The sequence below is a fragment of the Alligator sinensis genome, unplaced genomic scaffold, assembly GCF_000455745.1.
Source record: "Alligator sinensis unplaced genomic scaffold, ASM45574v1 scaffold999_1, whole genome shotgun sequence".
Lineage (NCBI taxonomy): Eukaryota > Metazoa > Chordata > Crocodylia > Alligatoridae > Alligator > Alligator sinensis.
The window spans coordinates 786,816-795,052 of NW_005842571.1; the positions used below are offsets into that span (position 1 = coordinate 786,816).

The 8,237-nt window shown below is 43.1% G+C and overlaps 1 protein-coding gene across 1 annotated transcript in view; it reads right to left on the reverse strand.

Moving 5' to 3' along the window:
* LYN (LYN proto-oncogene, Src family tyrosine kinase) overlaps positions 1-5,436 on the reverse strand; it is a 125,929-nt gene extending 120,493 nt beyond the window's left edge. The window contains exons 1-2 of the mRNA XM_006032430.3: positions 5,321-5,436; positions 3,657-3,787 (exon numbers count right to left, since the gene is read on the reverse strand). The gene's annotated coding sequence lies outside the window, so the exon portion shown is untranslated. The remainder of the gene's footprint in view (positions 1-3,656; positions 3,788-5,320) is intronic.
* Positions 5,437-8,237: the final 2,801 nt, after the last annotated feature.

Consider the following 8,237-nt stretch of genomic DNA (forward strand, 5'->3'; position numbering starts at 1 on the left):
GCCATGTACAGACCTGTGGAGAGCATACCATTTTAGTTCTTGGGTTTCTATAGGCTAACCCATGGAATTGAGGAACTAAAGAGCAGGAAAGAGCTTAAAAGGCAAAGTGGGAGCAAAGTCTCTATTGCAGCTGGTTGTACTTTACCTAATGCGGGTATGTATTATCTAAATGTACCTGAACTATGATGCAGCAAGCAAACAAATCAAGTAGTTAACAACAGGTATATGATTATGGATGGAAATGATCCATGGGTTGTTTTATTCTTTCCCTTCTGTTCTCTCAGCTCTTAGCAGTTGCTTAATATTTATGCATTTTTCTCCACAAGCATGAGGACTAGTTTTTGGGGTTTTTTATTTATACAAAATAAAACTAATATTCACATGAAATCTTGATTTTTAGCAAAAACATGAGACATCACAAGATCTTGCTGTTCTCAGTCTGATCACACAAAATAAAAACTTCATTGAGTCAAACCAAAGTGTTTTCAATCTTGCACCGGCCCTTCCACATCAGTGGGAGCTAATGAAAGGCAAATTGTAGGAAACTTCAATTTATTTATTTCTCCATCTTTGGTTTCTGTAAATTTGACCATCACCATGGCTATGGGGGTGTGTGTGTGTGTGTGTGTGTACCCCCCCAAGTTTTGAAACAACTCTTTGGTCAAAAGTGGTACAGATGTCCCTGCAAATGATCAACATTTTCTCATGAAAAATTATTTAAAAAAAAATAAATATCAGAAGATTTTTAAATCCTGACTAGCCCCTAACCAGGGCTTCACTGTGCCAGGTACTAAAAAAACAAAACAAAACACCACAACACAAACAAACTATACACACAGGAAAAACAAACAGTTACAATCTAAAAGATACAGGAGCAGGGAGAGATGCACGACAGGCTGCAACTGTCTGCAAGGTCACACAGCAGCTCAGAAGCAGAGCTGGAAACAGAAACCCACACTTCTGCCTTCTGGTCTAGTGTACAGGCTGCTGGACCTTATTGCCACTGACGTGCAATACTGGCCTTTAAAAAAATACATTATATTGCTGCATATTATACGCACATATCATAACAATACTATGATTAAGAGTCAGAAATTTCAGTATTTTTTAAAGACACTTTTTAAGCATTTCCCAAAGTAATTACATCATAGGCTGAAGTCTCTTAAACAGACCTGTACACTAGGCATCGCTGTATATGCATGGAAAGTGTGATCATTCCATTAGCTGGTTTTTCACAGACCATAGTGTTCACAAACACTTATAAAATCATACAGAAACCTAGGTAGTGATTACTGATGCCAGAGAATGAATGTTTCACTGGAGAGTAAAATTCAGAACTTTTTCTCTGCAGAATGATAAAAACAGTAGACATAGCCTATTGATTCACTGCCAGGATAAACAGCACCTCCTGCATTAGTTTCCATTCAAAGCTTTCATCAGGTCAAAGTACAATTGCAAAACACTGTCAAGCTTCATAAAACATTGAAAGAAACAACCTTACTGATACAGAAAACAATTGAGTTAAATATCTTTTTCATTATATTTTTGTTAGGTCTATACCAAATTGCAATCTCAGTTGATATCAGTGTGTAACAGGCTGACAGGGATTTCAACACGTATAGATCCTGCTGAGAAAGAGTTAAATTACTTCTGTTGATTTGCTGATAGAGGTATTACTGGCACAGGAGAGAGGTGGGAGTGGCCTGCTGTAAGTAGATGAGGTGTGAGACTGAGCAGACCCAAGGGATGAACCCCTTTTCTTTGTTACTGGTGGTGTTTTATTTTGTTAATATAGCCAAACACCTTAAAGGAGATGAATATGAACTCTATAGTACGAGGACTGCATCTGTAAAATACATTAGGACAAGTGCCAATTCACAGTAATACTGGAAATACCTTTTAGACATACTTGATAGAAATAGTCTTTAAAAAAAATAAAAATTAAGAAGCTGTTGTCCATACCAGACGTAACAAAAATACTGAAATATTTCTTCTACTTTTGTTGAAGTTGTATTCCATGTACTCATTTGCAGGTGCTTCCTCAGCCTGAAGAAGTGTATTTATATCCAAAAGCTTGCAAAGAAGAATTTTTCCAACTATTTGAGTTGGTCTAATAAAAAGATATCAGATTTACCTAAAGAAACTTGTCTGCCTATGTCCTTAGATCAATGTGGCTACTATACCCATGTACTCATCTGCTACTTTATTTGTAGTAGACCAACCACAGATCAGGATTATGTACCTGTCACAACCCATAGTTGTGATTTTTGTTGTGTGTGCGCTTCGGCACTGCTAAATTATTTTCCCGCCAAATTGCAGCTTTTTTGCACAGTGGAGTTTTCTGGTGCAAAGAAGAACTCCGGTGCAACGGAGAATTTTCCCGTCATTTGTAGCTTTCTTTGCATGGTGCATTTCTTTTGCATCTCAGAAATGCACGGTGCAAAGGAGTTCCTGCCATTTGTATTTTAATTCGAGCCCCATTATTGGCTTGTGTTAAATTATGCACACATGGCGGCTAGCAATTGGCTTGCTAGCCGTATAAAGAGCTTGGGTGGTTTCCGCCCAAGTTGGAGAGAAAGCAATTGGAGTCCGAGGGAGAGTGTGAAGATCTCCAAGCGCTGCGGATCCTTACGAACCCAACGCATTTCTTAAGAAGGCAACAGAGGTTTAAACAGCCTCTGGCCTCTCCCCGTCGCCGAGCGCGATCCTAGACGTATCCCTATCCTATATACTCAAGATCCGAACCCACGGAGCCTTAACAACTCTGGGGCCAGAGAGCCAAACCAAACCCACGGAGCTTCGACAACTCCGTGGGAAAGAAATTGCAGAACCCGCGGAGCCTTAACAACTCCGGGGCCCAAGAACCGAGTTTGTCGTAGTCCTCCAACGAGGATTTAAGCGGAGCTGAACTTGGAAACTGTCCAGCCTACACTGCGACCATCTTGGGTGTAAGTAAATAATCTTCGAATCAACCACTACGCATCTGTGACTAATTCTAGCCCGTGCGTGCCTTGCCACCGCACAGTCTCTTCTGACCCCGCGTGCCCGGGCTGCTGGCCACAGCTCGCATGCGCAAAGATGGGTCTGCATATTGCTCCTGGCTCGCACATGGCGACATGGACGGGATCGGGAGGCGGCCCGCACAGTACCATTTACTAGGGACTAAATTAATATTAGGAAGATACACACAAGTTATACCTTAAGAGAGCAAGTAGCATATGAAAGGTGGCAGATACATGGTATTAATACCATTCTGTACTAACAGTGGACTTTGTCTATAGTGTCTTTTTTGGAGACTCCTCAGTCTCCATATCAATAATCCTTGATGGTACTCCTGAGCCATAATTTCAGTGTTACTACTGAGATGGAGAGTTCAGTGAATACAGCATTGGCTGGGGAGCCAGGAAACCCAAGTGAGAGCAATGAATTAAAAATAACATAACAGTATTATTATTTTAAATGGTTTTTAAAGATGCATCCATTCAGGGCTTTGGGTGCCTATCCCATAAATTAAAAATTACAAAATAATTGCTCAGCTCAACAGACTCTACACAGAGATGTTTAAAAGTTGGGCTTCATGGTATACCTGGGCTCTGGGAAACCAAAGAGACCATCCCCCCTGGCTATCCCCACAAAATATTGTCAACAGTACCTACCTTTTTTATATTGCTGGTAATTCAGGTCAGGTGCCTCTCTTCAGCATATCGAAAGAGAGAGGTAGGCAATCTCGCAGGCAACCAGGTTCCAAATCATTTAAAGCTTTATGTTAAAGCAAAGACTTTGAATTCTGCAAGAAACCCATTAGACTTTGGAGTGCTTGTCTTTCTTGTTTCTTTACTCTTAACATGCAAATCTACTTAAGAAATAAACTGCATCTTTCCATGTAAGATTCAGCTTTTAAGTGGTGCCAAAGCATAGCCCCATGGGAAATGCATTAGTGATTTATCTAATTAAATGGGACAGGACTGCATCCCTAATTTAAGGGCCATATACAAATTCACCCCTAATCACTAAAAATCAAATATAAGTTTTGCATGGAAAAATCCTATTTATGTGCAGGAGATAATGTGTTTGTTAAAGAGGCAAGAGGCTTTTCAAAAATCAGAGTGGCATAATTAATTTGGTAGTATCTTTATTGGATTAGATTTATAGTTAGGAGAGATAATAGACACTTTTGGGCACAACATACAGGGTCAAAACCTTGTCTGACAACTCTCCCAACTATAAAGTTAGTCAAATCCTGTTTCTCCGAATCCCCAGGACTATCCTGGCTGCACCAACACCACTTTAAAACGATCAGGCCCACTAGCTCCTCTCCTTACAATTAATGCAGGATTAATCCCCCCAAGGAATTCTTTTTAGTGCTTTATCTACATTAGGTTTTGGAGTCTCAAGTTACAGGACACCTGCTGTGTTCCTTTAGATGGGATTTTTCTGAACACTATTTTTACCGCTGGCCAGGAAAATGTTTCTCTTTATTGCTTTTTATATCACCCCCAGGTGCTATGCTAACTTCCCATTCTTGGCTTTTACACCTGAATATTTGTTGACCAGTAAAACATTTCCAGTTACTATGCATTGGCATTTCCTTATTTTTATCTTAGAATAATACAGTGTTTTCAGACAACTTTATCAGTTAAGACTGATTGCTAGGGATGTCCCTTTTGTTTTAATGGATACTTTATTACAATCCATTTTAGACTGCTCTACAGCATAGTCAGGCAATTAGGTGAAACATCCCTGTGGCAGGGCACCTTTGGGTGCCTGCCACTTTAAGGGCAGAGGCAGGCAGCTACCAGGTGCTGGATGAGGGCAGCCATTCTGAACAAGGCATATAAAGGCTGCAGCTTGCTGTGGCTAAGGGAGGCAGACACATAGCCTAGCTGAGCTGCAGCAGCAGCTGCCGCCTTGGAGGTAAGGGCAGGAGCTGATGGGGATGGTTTGGAGGCTCCTGGTCCTGGGCATGATCTAAAACCGCACCATGCTGGGGAAGGGTGGCCTGGTGGGGCTCCTGGTGGCACGGGAGTCCCCAGGAAATGCCAGGCCAGTTACTTTCCCAGTAAAAGGTGAGGAGGGGCACCTTAACCCCAACCCCCACTGGCCCAGCCCAAAACACACAAACCGCACATCCGGTGCACCAGGCCACCTTGGCCTTTTATAACTGCACCTAAGGCGCTAATGAGGCCTTCTCCACCCCTATAGCCTCATCCACAAACCACTGGTCTATCAATCAACCAAAAAGTGCACATGCACCAGTCAGTTAGTGGGTTCTAATTGCAACAAAAAATAGAAACTGAAGAAGACAGCAAGGCCAGCTTACATTTTCTATGTGGCTTGGTGCTTCTGTTTCCCCACTGCCTGTGATGCTCCTCTCAGTGGCGCTGCCGCCGCTTCTCTGAGGATCAGCAGCAGTTCCCCTCTCACAGCTGTTGGACCAGCAGCCAAGCCTCTCTGTGGAGCTCCCACACACCTCTTCTTTCCCCTTTGGCCACTGCCCCTTTACTGCTGCCAAGCCCCAGGTTTTTATAGTTCTGGCCTGCCCCCTTCCAGTCACCTGACTAGCTGGCCAGGAGCAACTTTTAACACCTTCTCTGCCAGCAGGCTGTGCCCAGAAAGTTCTGGTCTTAAATGGGCTGACCTGCCTTTGGGTAACAGGGATAGGGTTCCTTGTTACAATATGCAATAGACTTCCTCTCCCCATCTAAACCTCCCACACACACTCATTCTCAAACTGGTTTATGAAACTCAGGTCACACTGGATTATGAAACTTCTGTCCCAGATTCCTTCCTGGTTCAAGTTAAATCAGAGTCCCCCAACATGCTTTGCAGCCATGGGCTGGGCTGGGCTGTGCTGTCTGCTCCAGAGAGCAGGGTTGGCCTTGCTCCTCTGCTCCCTAGCTGAAGCAGTGAGGGCTGGCTTACTGCCCCCCCCGCAGGAAATCCCAGCTGGGGTCTGGGGCCAGGGAGGGAAGTTAAACTTACCTTCCCCCAAGCACAGAGCTGCCCTGCCCTGCTGGCTTACTTAGTGCTGGCTGGGACTGTGGACTACAAATCCCAGAGGCACCCGGAAGCAGGAAGAAGAAGTGATGAGCAACCCTGCAGAGTCCTTTGCTCTGATTCTGGGCTGCAAATCCCAGAGACCTAGGGGGCAGCAGGAAGAGGAAGCAAATACACAGCCCATGCTGTGTTTATAGTTCTTCCATTTATAGTTTTTCAGAGAAAGAACTATTCTTGTTCAAGCTTTTATGAATTTAATGCCACTACCCTTTCCCCCCCGCCAACCCCCTTGCTTAGGCAAAGCATGGCTTGGGGCCTGGCCATGTCCCCTCTACTTCAGCAGGGAGAGGGGAAAAGTCTTAGAGGGCTTCTGTCTTCCCTCCTCTTTGGCAGTGGCTGGCAGGCACGCTCTAGTGCACTCCCCCCGACTTTTGGCTTGAGTCACTGCAGGCATGTGGCTGTATTTCCTGCATCAAAAGTGAATTTGCTTATTGGTTCAGTCTATAATAATAATAATAATAATTGGTTCAGCACATTCTAATAATGAAAAATCAGTTTAAGAAAAGAATTTACTAGCACATGGTTTATTACCCAGAAACATGGGCTTGGGTCCTCTGAGCAGCTTTCTTCCAGGAAACCTCTAACTTCCCATTCATGGGAAGTTGCTTTCTTGACTCTCTGTAAGCTCAAGGAGATATTAACTTACTTTTTCATGTTTTATTCCACTGGTCCAACTGTTATACAAGATAAAAGATCTTCTTAGACAGGTACAGCTATAACCAGTGTCAGCCGGAAATGGCTTCTTTGCAAGTCTCCAATAAAACAAGAGTATTTAACTTGCACAATCCCAGGAACAACTGCTCAGATGATATTGCTGTAATCAGCTCATGTGTTCTCCTTGGGCATGGCTCTGAGAAGTTTCATATCCAGTACTTGCTGTATCACTTGGAGCACGCAGCTTAACACCATTTCTACCATAATCATACGCCATCTACATGCCTGGAACAAGATAATGAAGTCATTGGGGCTTGTCCTGCTCTTGGACCAGAATGTGATGCTTCATAGAAGTTATTTACTATAGTGTTGCTGCTTGTCCAGGCATAATGATGGGAGGAGCTCTCCTAGGCCTTGATGGTAATGATCTGAAATGTAATGAGGGCATTTTATTCAAAGTGTATCAATCTGGTGGTGTCATGCAAAGGCATTGTCTTCTATACTGTTCATTCTGTTTTTACAGTTGTAGTATGGAAAATGGGGGAGAGCTTTATTTTTATTGTTAAAAATTAAAGGGCACTGCAAACCTCCTGGTTCATTTTTGTTAAGTTCCTTTCTTTTCAGGTATTGGCAAAGTTATCATGCTGTTTTAGTAAGCCACATGTGTTCCACAAGAAGGTTCCTGTACTTGAGTGGCAAGGGGTGTAGAAGGGGAAGCAAAGGAGCTGTGACATCTAAGGACAGGGAAAATTGCACTGTCAGAAGAACACAGAACAATGTGTCAGCGGGGTTTTGAAAGTTCCACTGAATGTTACCCAGAAGAGGCATGAGCACCCATACTGCCTGGATCCACTACAGGAGATGTTTCAGCAAATCTGGGCAGCTTAGGAGAGATTTAAAACTTCCTTGGTTTTGCAGTACTGCAAAGTGGTTTGTTAAAACCTTCACTGATGTTGCCAGGCAAGGTTCTTTGGGTAGATGTGATATCTTTTATTAGACCAACTAAAAAGTTGGAAAAAATGTTATTCGCAACCTTCTGGGCACAAACATCCTTCGTCAGGCATAGGGCAACTCTGCTGGTGTTATGTGCTCTCCAAGGTAGAAAAGGAGCAAATTTACAACAAAGATGTCTGTGAAAATGCAAATGAGTGGAAGTTAGAAAGACAACGGGTAAGAGATAGGAGGGGAGGGGGGAAAGGGAGGGAAATGTGTGAAGGAATGCAAGTGGTCAGTTAGAGGCAGGTTACCTGGGGTGCCAGATGACAGGCAGGTTGTAATGTGTGGTAAATCTAATGTCTACATTAAGTCCATGATTTTTTGTATCCAATAGATTACCACTCACTGATGTTCACACACACACATTTGGAATAATTTCTAAAGGGCAATATTTCAAAAGGACAGAAACTGTAATAGGATCATAAGAAAGCAGAGTTGAATGGACCTTGGAGGGCCATCTAGTTCAGCACCCTGGTCAAACAGAATCATCCTTGACTAAAAAATCCCAGCCAAGCGTCTGTCTCAACCGC